Source organism: Schistocerca gregaria, chromosome 4, assembly GCF_023897955.1.
Source record: "Schistocerca gregaria isolate iqSchGreg1 chromosome 4, iqSchGreg1.2, whole genome shotgun sequence".
Taxonomy (NCBI): Eukaryota; Metazoa; Arthropoda; class Insecta; order Orthoptera; family Acrididae; genus Schistocerca; species Schistocerca gregaria.
The window spans coordinates 679662452-679682609 of record NC_064923.1 but is presented as its reverse complement, the minus strand read 5'-3'; the positions used below and the strand labels follow the sequence as shown (position 1 = coordinate 679682609).

Below are 20158 nucleotides of genomic sequence, written 5' to 3'. Positions count from 1 at the left end.
AGGCCAAAAGCCAAAAGCTTTCATAGTGAAGGTCTTTTTGTTGTGCCTGTCTGCGATTCAGCATCTTCGCTATATCATGAGTAGTAACTTTCCTTCTCATAATATTGAGCTGTTTATGTTTACCTGTGCAACAAACAGTCTGTGACATCATAAGACAACTCCCTAATACTGCAGGGTCATGCTGACATATAGTATGGAGCTTGCACAGGGGTAGAGTTGGTGCTATTTCTTTTATTTAGTACTAGGACCTGCAACATGTTTAATTTCAGTTCTTCTTCATTTTTGTTGAAATTCTTTTTGTGGTTTTGAATTTCTATGGCCTCTCTGTACATCCTAACATTAGATCTTGCTAAAACCACAGAGTTAGAAAAATCAATTTTGTGGCTCCCTGGTCCTAGTGCACGATCTGCTGCTGCTGATTTATCCATCTTGCCCAGGCAACCATTGCTCTTATGTTCCTTGAGGGGAGTGTTAATGCTTCTTTTTGTAGTTCCTACATACACTTGGCTACAAGCACTTGGGTTTTTATATACCGTTGCAAAGGACCTATGCCTGCTACTTGCCACAACAGTTTTTCTATAGTACTTAATGAAAAACAAAAAGAAAGATTCTTCAGCATTGTTGCCCATCAAAAACAATAAGTTGAATATTCCATTTCAATATTAGCTTACTGTTGTTTTAAATAATGGTGAAAGTTTATCCTTAAAATTTTTTTGCAAGCCAAAATACATTTAGGTACTCCTGACAATCAAGCTTTAATGTTTCACAGAAACTAAATTTATGTTCTACAAGACTCCCTGCATCTAATGCTGAAAGTTTGTTTTCCAAAACAGCAAAACAGTTTGTCTCAGTAATGGAATCATCTATGGGATTTTTGTAAAAACTGTCTACTTTATTCAAAAGATGAGTACCTTCCATAATATTGTCATTCACATGCAACTTCATAGTCTTTCCTGGCAGAATAAATCATGAAAGTCTCTTTAGGTTTGCTGCTGGATCCTAAAACCATCTTGATTCAATACTTCAGTGATCTGACTGTTCACCATCTTCAGGCGAATGCTGCTGTAGCCGAGTCTCACGAATCTACTCATAACCTAGTGAAGAATTTAACATCTGTTTTCAGCCCATATATTGGCAAGTGTGAATACTATATCTCCAATTAAATGGATTTTATGCAACTGTCAAAACCTTAGAGGCTGGATTCTTCAGATTTGCTAGTGAGTTTTGATGTGGTATATCTATTTACACAGTCCCACTGGAAGAGTCCTTGAGTGATTAGTGAAAAACTAGATGAAGAGTTGGTGAAGTTTTGTCATTTGTGTATGACATCCATGTGTTTTTCATCTAATGGCAACATTTTCAAACAGAATGATGGAGTGAGTATGGGTAGTCCTTTATCATCTGTAATCACCAATTTATTTATGGAGGTCTTTGAGGATACAGCACTGAGAACTTCAACCTTGCAACCAACATGCTTCTGGAGGTACTAGATGATGTCTTTATCATCTGGCCTCATGCACATGATACCCTCAATTGATTTTTGGACCACTTCAACTGTCTTCATCCCAGAATTAAATTTACCATGGATGTTGAATGTGATGGGGTGCTTCCATTTTTGGATGTCATCTTTTACAAAAAACAAAATGGTAGTCTGGGACATAGTGTTCATCGAAAGCCAACACACACCGATAGGTATCTGCAGGCCAAGACTTGCCATCTTCCATACCCATTCATTGGTATCCTTAGGACTCTGGTACACAGAGTAAAGGCCATATCTGACAAGGACAGTTTAACACAAGAACTTGCAAGTTTGATGGTTGTTTTCAAGGAAAATGGATACTCTGAGAAGCAGATTCATTGGGCTATGGTGTCTGGACTGTCTCTGGAAGTAAACAAAAGGAGCACTGATCTGTGGCCTTCCTCCCTTATGCTGGGAGCGTATCATTTACGACTGTAATAATGTTTAGGACTTTTAACATTAAGAGTGTGTTCTGTCCACCTTCTAAGATTAGGGCACTACTTGGCTCTGTGAAAGATGATAAATGTTCAAGTCTGTGTGGGAAGGCTTACATCAGCCATTTGATTCACACAGTTCAGGACAGATGCATAGCACATCGCCATCATACAATACCTGGAAACACTGGTTGTAGCAGAACATCACTTAAACAAGGGGGACAGAATGAAATTTGACAAGACAGTGATAGTTGCCAACACTTTCAGTTTCTGGGACAGTGTTTATAAAGACATAATTGAAATTAGTTTGGCAGGGTGTGGAACTCTCTAGTAGCCTGCATCAAAACAAAACATTCTTCTATGTAGCCAGTCCAAGTGTGAAAATAGTCTTTGAGTGTAACATATTGTTGCTGCTATGTTCTATTAAAGGTGGTGCCACCTGCCCTCTCTTGGAGGGCAGCAACTATGATGGGCGGCACATGTGCCATGTATGGTATGAACACCTATATAGGAAGACGATCTGCAACCTTGGTATCAGTTTTCAGCAGGACTCAGTAGCAGCAGCATTCTCCTGAAGATGGTGAATAATTGGATCTCTGAAATATCACATCAAGTTGGTTTTAGTGTCTGGCAGCAAACCCAAGGAGACTTTCAAAATTGTTATTCACAGCTTACAAATTTACTAAATCACCTTCAACATTAAATGCTGTATTATATAGCTATGCCTGTTGGTGCTACAATTACAGCTCTATTTGTAATTTCCCAAATTTCTGTAATTATTGTTTTTATATCTTGTCCAAAATTTGAGATTTTTTGTGAAGATGTAGTGTAGATACATCAAGTGATTTTTCTGTTGCTTTAAACACTTTGTCATAATTTTGATTCCATAACCTTTGAGCATTCCTCACCTCTGGATTTTGCCTAAATTTTTAGTTTTTTGTTCTACACACAAACAAGAGAAACAAGAGAGAATAGTAATCACTACTTAACTTAAGTGTTGCACTGATTTTCTTGGTTAGGCCAGTGTATTTAGTGTCTGTAATAATTATCATTCTTTGTTTGGAAAACTTCCTTTTTATTTCAGTTAACAGTTTTCCTTTTTTCCTTGATGCCTTGCAACATACATATCATTTCACAACATATCTATGTTTGTTTATATCCCAGACATTGAAACACCAAGTTCTAACACAGCCCTTGCTCTGTTGACTACAATAACTGTAGTCATAAAGATATTAGGAAACTCCACAAACTACTGACTTTGTATGCATTTGCATGCAAGTGGAATAATCAAAGTTTATTACTTCTACTTAACTTTGTCCTCATTAAAATTTTTGTTTGTTTGGATGTTTGTCTAGATGGTAGATTCTCCTTCATGTGAGACATAGTTGGGTGGTTACTTGGAAATACATATGTTGAAATAATATTATGATGCAGATTACTTTCTTCACATCAGCTTTTTAATGAACACATCAAACTAGATTTGACAGTGGGTAACATACTCTGTAACTTTACAACATAGTTTGCAGATTTAACATTCTTTCACCACAGACCAACCAACACAGACAGACTCCATATTACATGCTATTCATAACTGACCAACAAACAGATTCTTGCTACAACTGACATTTCTTAACCAAGAAATACAGTCAATTAATATTTCATAAACAAAAGCATTTTTTATCAGTTTTAACTTTTTGAGTGAATATGGAAAGCAGTATCATTATAATACTGAATTTAAATATACTCACTTTTAAATTGTATTGTATTGACTTCTTCAGTACTTTGTGGAAAAAAGAGGTGTGTTGAGCAGCTCCATTCCAATGTCCAAGAGGGTGCAGTGATGGGTGCTTTTGAAGCCACTCTGTTGCACTGTGGTTTACAAACCGGGGTCCTATAAGGTATTAGAAGACCACAGAGGACAAATAATATGGTGTTAACCATCATTTCCTTACATATGATGGCTGAGACATAGTCCTTCATTAATGCAAGTCAGTGTGCTGAAGGTTTGAACCCCGAATATGTCAATGATGGTTGCATGAAGGAACACTTGTGAACACTGTATTTGACTCTTTTTCCATCATGCTCTAGAACAAAACTTGAAATTGTGATGATGGAGTCACTCCTGTGATCTGAATGTTGTCATGGTATATGACACACCTGATAATATGTGATTCATAAAAATCTGAAATATGGTAGGGACTGCAGAAATTCCAAAAGGTAAACAATTATAATGGTAAAGGCCGTATGGCAAACTGAGTATGAGATAAGTCTTTGATGCTGCATCCAAGTGAATTATAAAATATGCTTATGCAAGATTAGTTTTACTGAATTAAGTTCTGTGGTCTAAAAAAATTTGCAGAGAGTTCATCCACAGATGCTAAGGGATAAGTTTCCATTTCAGCCTGTACATTAACTGTTACTTTGAAATCACCACAAAGTCTCAAGGTGCCAATGGGTTCTTCTACTGTTACCAAGGGAGTGGCTGATTCACTATGGGGAATAGGTGTTAACAAATCTTCGTGAGTAAATGAATCCAGCTCTGTTTTGGGGCCATGGGGTGAGCTTTGAAAAAAACAGGGGTAGCTATCAAAGAAAGACATGAGCTTCAAAATCAGTTGTCTTTTCCAGTACAGGTGAGAAGGATTGAGCATATCTATCACAGAGACTCTTTAAAGTGGTGCAATGCTCTTCAGATTGCATGATATGTTCTGTTTCATGAATCATAAATCCAAAATACATGGAAGGAGACTGTCCCACATACATTGTCCACCTTGTGATCAGCTACCACAAGAAAATTTACTCAGTGACTGACTTGTTTGTGAGTAAACTGTAAGTATTCCTTGCAAGGTCACCTGATGATGTGGTTCCAAAAATTTATCCCAGTTGCCTGAAAAAGTGGTATAGCAAGGGCACAGAAGCACCTGTGTCTGAGAGTAACCTCACAGGGTGGTTGGCAATCAGCATATTTAAATATTTTAGCTAAACCGTGTTCTAAGGAATCTACCCTTTGATAGATTTATCACTGTCACTCACTGGGTACACTCCCATAGGTTGCGACATATGTGCATCAGAACTGCTACATTTTGCATTGGAATTTCTACAACATACTTCTTGCAAGTGCCTCTTTTTTATGCCTATTACATGTTGTACACTGATGGGGGTACATGCTGCATGCTTGGTGAAGGAAACAATGTGCAGCCAGCCAATGGCGCTGCTGCTGACATGGTGGCCCATAGCCATGGGTGTTTAGAAGATAATCCAGACCATGGGACAACTGGGGGCTTGGGTGGAGTTGGTATGACATCCTGCATGACTGCTGCCAGAGAGTTGACTACCATGACATCTTCTTATCATACACAAACACTGAGCTGCATGAACAGTTTTATAAGCCTCACCTATTAGCATTAGCATTGATTTCCTCAGTGTGTGGTTACACACTCTTGAGTTGGAGGTAATACACATTGTGCCATCACTGAATCCTGCACAATTATACCCACACAGACATTTAAAACTACTAAACCCCATGTCATGTCTCAACATCTCTGCTGCCTCCATGGAGTGGTGCCTTCTGTTTCAAATACTGACTGCTGTTCCTGTTCTATCTTCTGTCATTTCAGACAGTTGCAAGTCACAACCTCTTGTAGGTGCTACAGTCACTTAGTAAAACCTATCAATTCTTAATCGTATGACCTACATGACCCCACACCTGGCACCAAATTTACTAGTATTTGTGTCTCAAGCATGGGTCTTGCAAGGGACTGACCAGAGGGGTTCATGTTAAAGGGAATTCAACCAGTTGATGGATGTGAGAGGGACACTTGATTGTCTGTCATAAATTTCCTGAGCTGGGTTTTTATAGGACTGGAGAATTACGAGGAGAATAAGCAATTCAAAAGATACAATCATCGTGAATCTGATATTCCAGAGTTACTTTCATAGCTGATGTGTCTGTACACTAAAGCCAAGACCTTACACAAAGACACTGACTGCTTATCATTGTTCTATCTGCTTATTGAAATTCTTGTATGGAATTTAAGATCAGCAGAGCCTTGCAGGTATCTAATTCATCCCTGGCAACTCTAGCACTCTGGCTGCCTTTGTTCACAACTGTTTCTTATTTCTAAACTGTACTCTCTCCATGAAACTCTGCCTGCATGTTTCTTTGATGACTGACTCTTTCTGAACCCTGATCACTGCACTTTGTTTGCCTTCTCGTTTGACCCCACCAGCCAATGACATTAGGAAGTGTCAGAGGTTTCACACTGCCTTACTGGCTAGTGTTGTGCATTATTCTTCTATTATCGAAGAGGGTCTGAGTGGAGGGGATAGGAAGCCATTCCTTACAAGATACAGAACTACATTCTAAGCCTTTCACTAGCTTCTCATGTCACAGTGTCTATCCCACCACAAGCTATCAACCTTTCCACCTCACAGCTCCTGCTCTCTGCCTCATCCCTTTATTGCCTAAGGACTTTATTTATCTTTATCATCCAACAATATTGTTTCATTAATTCCTTGTCCATTCCCTTATTGTCTCAGGCACTTGCTTCACAAATCTTGTCAAATAACCTATGCAACGGTCCCCTTACCACACCCTGTGACTTGACTGTTTGGACACTGCAGTTGCACCTGCTGAGCCCTAACTCAATCTTTAATTCTACTTAACTTCAGTATGATGAACCAGACTTGCCTCTTAGCTGTGGCAAAGACACCCATTAGGTAGGTGGCCCAGTATGCTTATTATTGGTTGGGAATCTTTTTCGGCAGCCAAAAGTCTACCCCGGCTGCAATAAAATTTTTCTTCATTTAAATGTTTTTGTAATACATAAAATATTCTTAACAACTCTGATTACACTGGATTCATTAACAACTCCAATTTTTGTATATTATATGACAAAGTTTGTAGTTTTCAGACAAGAACATGGCCTTTCATTTTTCTGTACCAGAGATTGCACAAGCTGAAAAATATAACTGCAGTCTTTGGTGGTGAGCATCCTACTCGTCATGTTGTTATTTAAACAATACAAAAGGTATAAACACACATGACATGGGAGATGTTTCTGCTACAGCTGATAATGCTTTCACTGTTGTAATATAGTTCCCATTAGCTCCTGATAAATAGGTGAGGTTTGTGTTAGTAGTTGTTACCTGTCCTCCAAGGTTGACAAAAATGTTGAAAGTTGGATTTGTACTGTCATGGGTCTCAAGTTGTCTCTAGTTTAGTAAAGCTGAGTTATGCTTGAACTAAAGGGATCTTGCCTCAGTTTATTAACAGCAAGAGATATGTACAGAATGCCTTTTTGACATCAGTGCAACGTAATTTAAGTTCATATTTGAAAGCAAAGTCCAGTCCATACCATATCAAAATTTGACCTGTGACAATCAGATTCCACAATAGTCGCACTTTGGCTCAACCATTAGCACTCAACCAGTAGCACCAGTAGCACTTTACAAATCACACCACAAGTGACTCAGACCAGCCACAGGAAAGTTTACATACTGGATTCTAGTTGTGTCCTGTCAGAGACTGCTCCTGATCACAGTGCTCTCTGGGTAGTAGCGCCAGTAATGTTACACCAGGTATTCTGTTTCTGTATTGACTCTGGTTGGTGCAAGTACACTTACTATAATTCATACCATGTAGTTAAAAACAAATTCAAATTATTTACAGGTGAAAAAGTAGGGGAAGATGAAAATTCACTAAATGAAACTACTTGTGTGAAATTCCTAGGCATCCTGTTGGATAACATAGCGACACCTAGACATGGATAAATTAACCCAGATTCTCAATTCTCCTTGCTTAGATATGCCTCTTTGTGTCTCAGCCCTCAGACCAAATTACTAGCGTACGTTTTATATGTGCACTTGATACTATCCTATGGTACAATCTTCTGGGGCAATGCAACTAAGATTAAAAAAGTATTCATTTTACTAAAGTGTGCAGTAAGTCAATAACCTGTATTTATCTTGCAGAAACCCCTTCAGGGACCTTGGTATTCTTACACACAGGAGCAAATATATTTACTCGCCAACCGTATTTTGTGGATTTCGCAACCTTCATAATAGAAGTAAAAATAACCAGTTGGGAAATGTTTCTCTCAAAGCAGAAAAAAGACAAATATGCTGCTCTTTGAAAGACTGACAGAGAAGTGGGGAGCCAGCAGCCTTAATCCTCATTCCACCCTCCTCACCAATAATTTTAGAAATATACTCATGCTCTTTTAACACAGAACATTCTAAATTCTTTTACCCTATCACTCTTTGTAGTCAAGTCTTCATACACAGCATCTCCGTCCCACTGCCAATGTCTAGATATGTCTCCCACCCACTTTTCTTTTTCTCCTGTTGGCACTAACTCCTGCCTCTCCCATTATCACTATCTTAATCCCTTTCTCTCCCTTACAACTATCTCCTTTCTTCCACTTCCACTGTCTCTCTGTCCCACTGCTATTGTCTTTGGCCCTTTCTCATCCATCTCCACTGTCTCTTTCTTTGTTACTTCCAGTCTCCTCTCCCAACATGTCCTTGGGGATGGTTTGCTTGAGGTTTTGACCCCTGGACTGGGAAACTTTAAAACATGGTTGTGCAAGTGTGGAGAAGTGGGCAAATTTTTTCACTTTAAAGTTAGCCAGTCTGGAAAGTGGGGGTTCAGAGCCCCAAGCCTACGTGTGGTCTCCATGCATCTCTCTCTCTTTCATTTCCACTGTCTCCTCTCTCTTTTGCTCCCACTGCTATATTCTTTATCCATCTATCTTCCTCTTTCACTACCAGTCCCCCCCCCCCCCCCCCCAAGCCATCACTGTCTCTTCTCTCTCTCCATTGGCTATGTGTCCTCTCTATTTCACCATCATTCTCTCTTCACTACTCTCATTCAGCACAAAAAGCACCAAAGTTTGCATGTCAAAATTTTTTTGTGAGGATTGCAGATTGAGGATGTAGGCAGCTGGTTCCTCACTTTTTTATCAGTGGCTTTTAAGGAGGAGCACATTCTCCTTTGTTGTGCTCTGACAGGAGCATTTTTCAACTGGTTCCCTTTTTTTACCTGTTACAGCAGGTTGTGCTGCTTATATGAAATGAATTCTGTAGCCTAGTAAAATTTTGACATATTACTTATATACTTTGATAAACTTATATACTTCGATACATATCAACAAGAAAGACTTACACATAATATAACCTTAAAACAAAATCGTCTCCCATCCAACACAAGCTCACTTTATGCTACTTTACATAAGGACTTTAGGCTACACCAACAGTATACAAAAAAATGTGGTCTTTGGTTTGCAAGCACAAAGAATCGCATATGACAAAATAATTTTTTATAAGGTACTTGCACCACCAGATGGCACCATTGAATAATTTCCAGTTCAAACAGCCCTGTAGTCATGAAGTGCCCATTATACAGAAACAGCATGTCATAAATTTTCATTGTTGGAAAGAAGGCAATAAAAAAATAGCTTGGAGACATCAGAGCTCCTTGCAGTGTCCCCAGGACTCTTGCTATGTGCTCACTACACCAGTTAAAATTACATTTAAGTCTCAGACCTGATAGTATATGCATATTTTACATGAATAAGTATGGTAACTCTGAACCTCTGGATCTCAGTGACTGATATTGAAAAAAGTTTTGAAGCTTCCTGAACACATCATCTTAAGAGCATATGGTAAAATTTTTGATGATTTACCACAAACATAAATTACAAAAGTAACCCTCCCCACAATTGCTGCTTTTGATGCACTCTTTTTTTTGGGGGGGGGGGGGGGGGGGGGGGGGGGAAAGGTTCTGAGTATCCACCCTAGAACAAATGGTGCTTTTGCAAACCATCTAAGGCTCATCATAGACCACACCTAATTCCACAGAACCAAATGATTTGCTCAGTGTGCCTGGGCTGAAGGAAGTGTGTAAAGTTGAAATTTTGACTCCATACTGTATGATAGCTACAGTATTCCCATTCTTCTGATAGGTACACAAATGATCACTAGCCAAGGGCTATCCAAAACACTTGACCCCTTATCTCTATGATCAATAGAATCCAAGGTATGATCCCCCTGAAAAGTCACATTTCCATGTGCAGCTTTATGGATCATATGGTACCGTGTACTGTCAAGCACAGGCCGATTTCCACAAATGATGTATAATGGAGTTTTATATTCCAGTGAATATACAGGTTGCTGACAGACTTAATGAAAAAAATTTTAATCTGACATACAATAAAAATAAATTAAAAGAATAGCATATTAATGTCTTATTTATAAACTTTATAAAAACAAAATTTATCAGTATATTCTAACTCCAGGATGTCAATTATAATTAATAAAGATATTCACATTAAACAAGTTTTACCCTCTCCATTATATAAAGACCATTCTCTGAATTCAGTAAAGTTACACAATTTTTTAGTGTAAAGTAGCACATAAAACAGCAGCTATGTAGTATAGGAGAATGAGCAATGATATTTCTCGGAGTAGCCGTTTTCCTACTTATTTACATAATATCCTGACTTGTATCTCATTAAAAACATAATCTAGAAGTAATTACTGCAACTGACAATGTGAGATGATTATCACAAACTGCAATTGCATGTTAGTATAATTTACTGAAAAAGCCTACATTGGCTGCTTCTACCTGTTAATGAATAAACTGATTCATTTCACATCCCTGACAATTCTTCATGATTACATTTACAGGACACAATGTTTGAATGGAGAAAAGTGAATAAATGACAAGTGGATGAGTGTCATGGTGCAGCTACCTGGTTGGTCTCAATTTTCTTAAAAAAAAAGTATTCACCATAGTCTGACTGCTTTGAAAACATCCTCATCTTTTTGATATTATGCACAGACCATGTGCATGGCAGTCTCATATGAGACATGTGATCTCAGCTTTTATAATTCACATTGGTGATATCATTGTACACTTAAATTTTGTGTCCAGTGAACTGGGAACTTCTGCATATTTAATCATCCATCTAAGGCAAACAACATAGAATCTGCTGAAATATAATATGTATCCACACATAAATCAATTGCACCCTGTTGAAAACTGTACTTTCAGCACTACCTAATTGCTCTTGAATTGTGTATAAATGTTCAGTGATTGCACTGTACAGTGCAGCTACCTGGTTGGTCTAAATTTTCTTAAAAAAAAGTATTCACCATAGTCTGACTGCTTTGAAAACATCCTCATCTTTTTGATATTATGTACCAATATTTTTAATCCCGTATATCAAATGGAGTCAATAACTTGCTTATTATACTCTGTGTTTTTAATCCCGTATATCAAATGGAGTTAGTAACTTGCTTATTATATTCTGTGTTTTTCTTACTCTATGTACTGCCCTGTGTGTACAGTTCAAAAGTTCTTTCATGAACTACCACATCAAATACTAAATAGTCTTTTCATCTAATAAATTTTCAGTAGTTCCTTCTTTGTCTATCCTTCATTGCATCTCTCTATTTTGTGTTATATTTGTTTTTCAAGATTAACAGGTAAACTTGTCAAACAACATTCTGCACATACCAAATGATGGTCACCATTCCCTCCACAGACACCAAAGATAAGCAAATATTTAGCTTATCCCTCCCAAGACCACAAGGCCTGAAATGGGAAGAACACCCCCTGCACAAAAGCACTCTCTGAAACAGAACTCACCAGATCTGTGTCATATGCGTGAATGACTTTCAGTTGCATGCAGACAAGATCTGCATTAATCTCTGCAGACCTTCAATTTCATCCTCTGATGACACTGGTCAAGCCATGTATGTTGATGCTGTGCTGTGACTGGAAGATGAGCTTGAGGTGTGGGTGCCAACAGTCCCACTGTTGGCAACGGGTTTTCAACAGTTCATGAAGACATTTCTGGAATTATAACTGCACATATTTATGCTGTGAAAGCTGTAAAGTGTGCCATTACTGCCTTTACGAAAAGATGACCTCGCTGTCTGTCTGTGATCCATGGTTTCCCAAAATCTCACCCATAAATGTGAGAATGTCCACTGTTGCCAGCATTGTTGCACAACCAATGTGACAGGTCCATCTTCTGTGACATTCTCTAAAAGGACCATCCTGCCTCTCAGGAGGGCACAGCTTGGCTCTTCTCAAACTTGCTCAGTTGACTTAGAAAGCACAAGTACATCTCCATGGCTTTGTGTCTGCTTGCACTAAATATTTGCAACAAACAAGCATTTCCTTTTTGAAGGGTAGACACAGATAGCACACTGGTAGCTACACTACTACACCACCTGCTAGTAGATGACTTTGAAACCATTATCAATACTTTTATTATTCTCCTGGTAGCATGAACTGTCATCAGATCAAAACTGATTTTGTCTTTCCAAATGTTCTTACCCCTCTCACTCTCCACACCCAGCAGAGTGTAATACACTTATTTATTTGTCATATGGCTTTTACACACAATATTAAATATAATACAAATAACAACACATAACTAGGAAAATAATAAATTATTGACAATGTAATATAAATGGATAGATAAAAAAATCTAGTCACCAAGTGGCGGCAGGAGAATACACACACAAAAAGGTTTAACTTTTACATGCTTTCAGAGCCAGTGGCTCCTTCTTCTGCCAGAAGAGTTGATGGGGAAGGAAGAGGGGTGAAGGAAAAGGACTGGAGATGTTTAGGGAAAGGGACACAGTTTAGAAAATTCATGCACCACCCAAGGTCAGGGGAGAGTTACCAGACAAGATGAGAAGGAAAGTATTCGGTCACCAACATGGACCTGCATTCATTTATTCACCATTTTGTTGTACAAATGAAAGCAAGCCATCTCTGTCTTTGTAGGATTTGGTTTCAGTCTCCATCTCCAAAAATAAGTTCCCATTATTTCCAAATCAGATGTTAAGCTGACTTCTGTTTCTTTGAAATTTTGAATTCCTACAGCCAGCATATCCAAACTTATGAGACCTAGTTTCAGGAATAATGGAAATGTACAGACTAAACAGTAGTGCAGCAGGGAGAGATCCCTGAGGTAGTCCATCATTTAACACCCTTGAAGAGCTTATCCTGTTGTGCAGTATGAGCTACCAACAAACATGCTACTAATAAGTTTGACTGTTTCCGTGCATGGGATTATTTAAATGACTCTGCAGAGAAGACTGTGGCTCTGTGTCGTAAGCTGCTGAGAGATTTATAAATGCAGTAGATGTTTTTAAATTCTTTTGAAAGCCTACTTCTTTGTAGGTTGTGAATGATATTATCTGGTCTATATAGCTTCTTCCTAGATGAAAACTAGCTTTTTAAGTCAGAATTTTCTCAAGTATTATAGAAGAGATTATTTGCAGATGACTGTTTCAAGAAGTTTGTATGTTGAACTAAGAATGGCTATTGGGTGATGGCTTTTCAGCTCGTTGCTTGGTCTCCCAGGCTCAAGGACAATGATAACTTTGGACTGTTTCATTCCTCTCAATCTGATATCAGTAAGGAACTCTGCTAGCCATTTTTTGGTACATTGACCACTGTTCAGCATGAATTTGGGGTGATTTCCATGAGTTCCTGGTGCCTTTCCTGCTTGAACTTCTTTGAGTGTCATTGTTATTTCCTTGACACTAAATGACTGGGAAAATACTGTCTGGTGGAGGATAGGTGTCTCCAGAGCTGTGAATTAATGACTGATACACATGGTATGTGCTTTGTCCCATAGGGTTCTTCAAGTAGTCACAACGTCCAAATATAAATACAAATGTTTTATTCCACCTTTGAGCATATTTACTTGCAATTGGTGTTGTCAGTGTTAACACTATAAGCATAACTTGGACAAACATCATTAGTCACAATATAATAATCCAAGATGGATACAATAAATATTTATGCAAATGTCAATAACAACAAAAAGTTTCCAAACAGATCAATTACAAGATAAATGACAAATAAATAATCAAACAGATAATTGACAATAAGTGCATGAAACAGTAATAAAATAGTTGCACAGTGTGGTGTATGTATAGTTCGCAGTTAATTTGTTGTTCATTCTCATAACAAAAGTGGGTCACATACTCAAGGAATTCTTGAGCAGAGTAAATTACTTTCACCCACTCCAGAAGACTAGTTTTAATTTTATTTACTGGCACTGTGTAGGCATTTGTTGGAAATTTATGGAAGTAGACAGGACCAAGATATTTGTAACTGTTATGTGGCTTTGCAAGCCTAGCACATGGCATATTAATTGTATGTCCACTTCTTATTTTATGGTCATGAACTATCCTCCTTAAGTCAAATTTACTCAAATTCTCTTTAACAAAGATAAGGCACTTGTAAATATACAGACCAGGCACTCTCATTATATTTAGTTTCTTAAAATAATCTTGACATTCATATGGGATAAGTCCTGCTATGCACCTTATGGCTTTCTTTTGCCATTTAAATACTAATTTTGAGCCTATGGAATTGTCTCATAATAGTATTCCGTAACTCAGGTGGGCGCATAAGAATACAAAATATGTGTATAGTAGAAGTTCTCTACTGACACTGCTCCTACACCTACATCTACATCTACATCTACATCTACATCTACATCCATACTCCACAAGCCACCTGACGGTGTGTGACGGATGGTACCCTGAGAACCTCTATCGGTTCTCCCTTCTATTCCAGTCTCGTATTGTTCGTGGGAAGAAGGATTGTCGGTATGCTTCTGTGTGGACTCTAATCCCTCTGATTTTATCCTCATGGTCTCTTCGCAAGATATATGTAAGAGGGAGCAATATACTGCTTGACTCTTCGGTGAAGATATGTTCTTGAAACTTTAACAAAAGCCTCTACCGAGATACTGAGCGTCTCTCCTGCAGAGTCTTCCAATGGAGTTTATCTATCGTCTCCGTAATGCTTTTGCAAATTACTAAATGATCCTGTAACGAAGCGCGCTGCTCTCCATTGGATCTTCTCTATCTATTCGATCTACCCTATCTGGTACAGATCCCACACTGCTGAGCAGTATTCTAGCAGTGGGCGAGCAAGAGTACTGTAACCTACTTCCTTTGTTTTCAGATTGCATTTCCTTAGGATTCTTCCAATGAATCAACTTTATACGATCATTCCATTTTAAATCACTCCTAATGCGTACTCCCAGGTAATTTATGGAATTAACTGCTTCCAGTTGCTGACCTGCTATTTTGTAGCTAAATGATTTGGGATCTATCTTTCTATGTATTTGCAGCACTTTACACTTGTCTACATTGAGATTGAATTATCATTCCCTGCACCATGCGTCAATTTGCTGCAGATCCTCCTGCATTTCAGTGCAGTTTTCCATCTTTACAACCTCCGATACGCCACAGCATCATCTGCAAAAAGCCTCAGTGAACTTCTGATGTCATCCACAAGGTCATTTATATACATTGTGAATAGCAAATGTCCTATGACACTCCCCTGCGGCACACCTGAAATCACTCTTACTTCAGAAGACTTCTCTCCATTGAGAATGACATGCTGCGTTCTGTTATCTAGGAATTCTTCAATCCAATCACACAATTGGTCTGATAGTCCATATGCTCCTGATCTTGTACAGCAGATAGATGGCACATGCCAATTTTCCATATAACTTCCCTGTGTTGGTATTCCAGCTGAGCTTTTGATCTACATGAATTCCTAATAATTTTACTATTTCATTATCATGACTGAGAGCATTCAGACTGAATACAACTGATTCAGTTTTACTGTCACTCTTCCGCAGTACATTTACCTCAAACCAAGTAGTGCATCTCTTCATTGCCACTGCCATGTTGTGTTGCACATTTTCAAGGTTGGTTTCACATGTGATGAGTGTTGTGTCATTGGCATATAGCACTGCATCACATGGTACAACTGCAGGTAAATCAGTCATATATATAATGAAAAGGAAAGGTCCAAGAACAGATCCTTGAGGTACACCCTTTACAACTGGAAGACATTGTGACATTTGATTATTTACCTTAACTAACTGTTTTTTGTTGTCCAAGTAAGACTGAATTAGGTATAGAGGATTCTCTCTCACTTCATAGTGGTAGAGCTTTTTGTGAGATTATTCTGGGAAACCATGTTAAAAGCTTTCCTGAGGTCCAACAGTGTTCCACAGATAATATCTTTATTTTCAATACAATTGTATATTTTTGCTACCATACTCTCAACTCAACTGATTTGACTGTAAAAAGGCTGGATCTGAAACCATACTATGAGGAGGTAAGTATATAATTATGTTCAAAATACTGACTGATTTGTTTATGTATGCAGTATTCCATTATTTTTGATATCATAGGTGTCAGTGATAGTGGTCGATAGTTATCTGGAGATGCTATATCTCCTTTCTTATGTACTGGTTTAACTAAGGATATTTTTAATCATTCCAGATATTTACCTTCATTTAAAATTTTGTTGATTATTTTGGTCAGTGTCATTACAATTTCATGTCTGATATATTTAATAACGTAATTTGAGATACCATAGTACTCCTCTGCTCTAGAATTATTGAGCTTAGCTATTGATTCATTGAAGAACTTTTCAGTTATACCAGTCCAGTGAAAGCTGTCTGTCTGCTTACTGTTCATTTCTGACAGCATTGCCTCTGCCTTACTCACATCTTCCATTATGCTGTTACCTGATTGAGGACTGAAAAAAATGTGCATTTAGAATATCAGGTGGAATTGGTGTCTGGTATACTTTATCATCACAGTTTATTTCTGTTTTAATAATTTCCCATACAGCTTTGCATTTATTCTCTGAGTTTAGCATATATGTGTCATTTGCTTTGCACTTAGCTGCCTTGGATTCAGTCCTGTAAATCTTTTGCACTTTCATATACATTTCCTTGTCAGCATTATTGTGCTGAGAGCTATCATGACAGAGTAGCATTATGATCCTTTCTATTTAGATGTGGGTTGTAACAGCTTTTTAGATTTTGTAGTTTGATATAACGATTTTGCTTTGATATTTTCTTGCAGCGTTTAGGACAACATGCTTCAAAATTTACAGTTAACAGTTCTAAAAATTTGTTGGTTGATTCATTTGCACCTGCAGTGGTTATTATTTTACCCCATTTTATTAAAGTCAATACTTATCAACTTATTCAGCTTTGATTCATTAATTGGTCCTATAATTTTACTACAGTCTGTGGAAGTTTCAGTTGCTTTACAGTAAAGAGTTTGTCTGTGACAAAGTCCCTCATGATCTGAAATGCCTGGCTTGACAGTGTCAAATTCTGTTTTCTTTAGGTAAAAATTACATATTATGTTATTTATGTTTGCTTCCTGTCTTGTGGGTTTGTCATTTATGCAACTGAAGTTAAGGGGTCTTCATGTATTGTGACCAGCATTTCTATTCCTAAATCTAATGTGTATATTGATATCACCAAATATTATTATTCTGTAATCTTTGTATTTGAATAACAAGAGTATCAATTTCTCCAGAAGATCCTCAAACAGGTCTTCACTGAGTTTTGTGGGTGGCATACTGAAGCTATTATAATTTCCTGTTTTGGCAACATTATGGTTGCAGCTTCAAATTTTGTTTCTCTGTATAGTCCACTTACATCTTTAACATTGTCGATTAGGTTCATACTATTTTTAACACACAGAGATACACCACAATGTTTAATACTTGTTCTACAGTAGCTGGTTGCCAATTCATATTCAAATGGTACACTTAATTTTAGTTCCTCATTGCTAAGCCTGTTTTCATTTATTGAAATCACACTGCAGTTTAAGTTTTCCAGCCAATAGTGAAGTTCATTAAGTTTATTCTACAATTGTACTGATCCTACTATGGTTTTCCTGCAGCCCTTCAGCAAAAAATCATTGAGATGCAATGGAACTGCTGCTTTCCTTTTCCTCAGTATATGACCATTTGATGAGTTTTCCAAGGTTGGCTGCTCCTTCAGATGGTACGGTGGTGAAATTCTTGTCTTGCTAAGGGGATGAGTGGCTCCTACTACTTCTGCTAGTGTTGATGTTGCATTTTCTGTTATTGGTGTTGATTCTTCCCTTGTTGTCTGTGTTTCTGTTAATAATGATTCTGGGGATGCTGCTGCCACTGGTGACTGTGGCTCTGCTGCTGTTGCCAATGGTGGTTGTGGTTCTGCTGTTGACTAGAATGATGATGACACTGCTTTTTTGGTTGTTGCTGCTGCTTCTGATAATAGTTTTGTTTTTGTGTAATGCTGATTTACCTGCTGCTGGTGTTGGTTCTGCTGAAGTAGCAGTAGCTGCTGCAGTCGGTGGTGGCTACTGTGCTATTGTTTGTGATTGGCATCCTACAGTTGGTTCTGCTACTTTAGACACATCATTTATTCTTTTGCTAGCTGTGATCAACATTTCCAGAATTTTATAGCTGAGAAGTCTCTTACCTTTCCATTTATGTGCATTCCATGCTTTGTGAAACTGTCTCTCTGCAGGTAGTCAACAGATAGAAACTGAGTGTTTTGATACATTTTGCATACCTCCTCAAACTATTTCATGGAATTAATAATTTCTCTATTTACACATGAGTCTTTTATGTCATATTTAAGTGGTATTTCAATGATGATCATGTGTTTGCTGTTATTAGAGTCCAATACCACCTTCAGATTTTGGACAACACTAGACAAATCACTCCTACAGACATTGTTGACAATGTGATCACGTTGTGGTTTGCAATCGGGTCTGAGTACAAGGCCACCTCACCTCTAGCATCCTTATGACTTCTGCCTAATTACTGTAAGCCCAGGCTTCTCTGCTAGATCTTTTGAAGCCCTGGGTCAAAGCTATTTCTGTCAATTTCTCATGTCAAGCCATGTCCAGTATGTACAGCAGATCATCAGCTATCTGCCTGAGCCTTCATTGGAGGAAGTCCATGTATACACAAGAAACTATCAGCCTCAATAGAGGCTCAATTATTTGGGCTGAAACCTAGGTAAAGGTTGGTTTCATTACCGCAATCGAGGCTGATAGTTTCTTATATATTAGATTATCACAATAGCTGACTGTGCTACAATGTTGAATGTGCAACTCCTTGTATAGTTCTTCACACTGAGCATTCCATCCTGGTATTTACAACTTGCAGAGTAATCTATGGATGGTATTTCTTCCTGATTCAGTTGTTGCTCATGTAAACCTTTGTTAGCTTTTGATAGTAGGTGGAATCCAGCCTACATAATTATCAAGGTGATTGGATAAGTTCTTCCAGTCTGTCTTCTTAAAATTCCATTTTGGACAGGGATAGAATTTGATCAGGGGTATGCTTTGACCTGACCAGGGGATGCCTTCTCATATTGCAATTAGGCCAGGTTGATGTTGGCTGTGTGGAAAGTCTTGAAGTGTTGTGTGTGTCTCTTTCAGCAGTACGTTCTCATTGTCTTGGCTTACAAAGCACAAATCAGGGTCATATTCTAGGTTTTAAGCTGCTGATTTAAAAGATCCATTCTCTCTTTGCATCAAATAGCAGAAACAGATTGTTACCATCATCCCAGGATATTAGTGTTTCTCCATGGCTAAAGTTGGTTCTTTATTTCCATTGTGTGTGAGGATTGTTAAAGTTGCCCACATTAAATTGTTGGGTAGGGCAGTAGAGGCAGAGTTTCAGGTGTCCAATCAGTGGCAGGAGGTTTACATACATTACTGATAGTTATTTCTCCCAATTTGATGATGACTGTGTTAGAGTTGTTGGTGATGGCTGTCTTAATCAGGTGGGTATGTTCCACAGAGGAGGTCCACCCCAATAGCTGAGTGGTCAGCATTGACGGATTGCTGTCCTGTGGGTCCGGGTTCGATTCCTAGCTGAGTCAGGAATTTTCTCCACTCAGGGACTAGGTGTTGTGTTGTCTTCATCATCATTTCATCCCCATCTGGCAAGCAGGTCGCCCAGTGTGGCATCGAATGTAATAAGACCTGCACCAAGGCGGCCAGACCTGCCCCGTAAGGGGCCTCCCAGCCAATGGCGCCAAACGCTCATTTCCATTTTCCACAGAGGAGCAGACAAATGTACTAGCTCCATGCATATGATGATATTTGGCTGCTAACCAGTCATATCCTGGTATTTTCTCTGTTTTGGTTACCTGGTCTTCACAGTAAAAATGGTTTTCCTAAATTGCTAAGATGTCAATATCATTATCTACCAGAATTTTATGCAGGACCTAGCATTTGGCCCAGCTTATCCCTTCTGTGTTGAGTTGTCAGATCTTGATATATGGTCCAAGATTTCTAGTCAGAAGGCTCTCAGAAGAGCCAATTAAATTCTCTG

At 38.3% G+C, this 20158-nt stretch overlaps 1 protein-coding gene across 3 annotated transcripts in view; it reads left to right on the top strand.

Moving 5' to 3' along the window:
- The window catches only part of LOC126365988 (sodium/hydrogen exchanger 2-like), a 457436-nt gene that overhangs the window by 391582 nt on the left and 45696 nt on the right, over positions 1 to 20158 (top strand). The window lies entirely within an intron of this gene.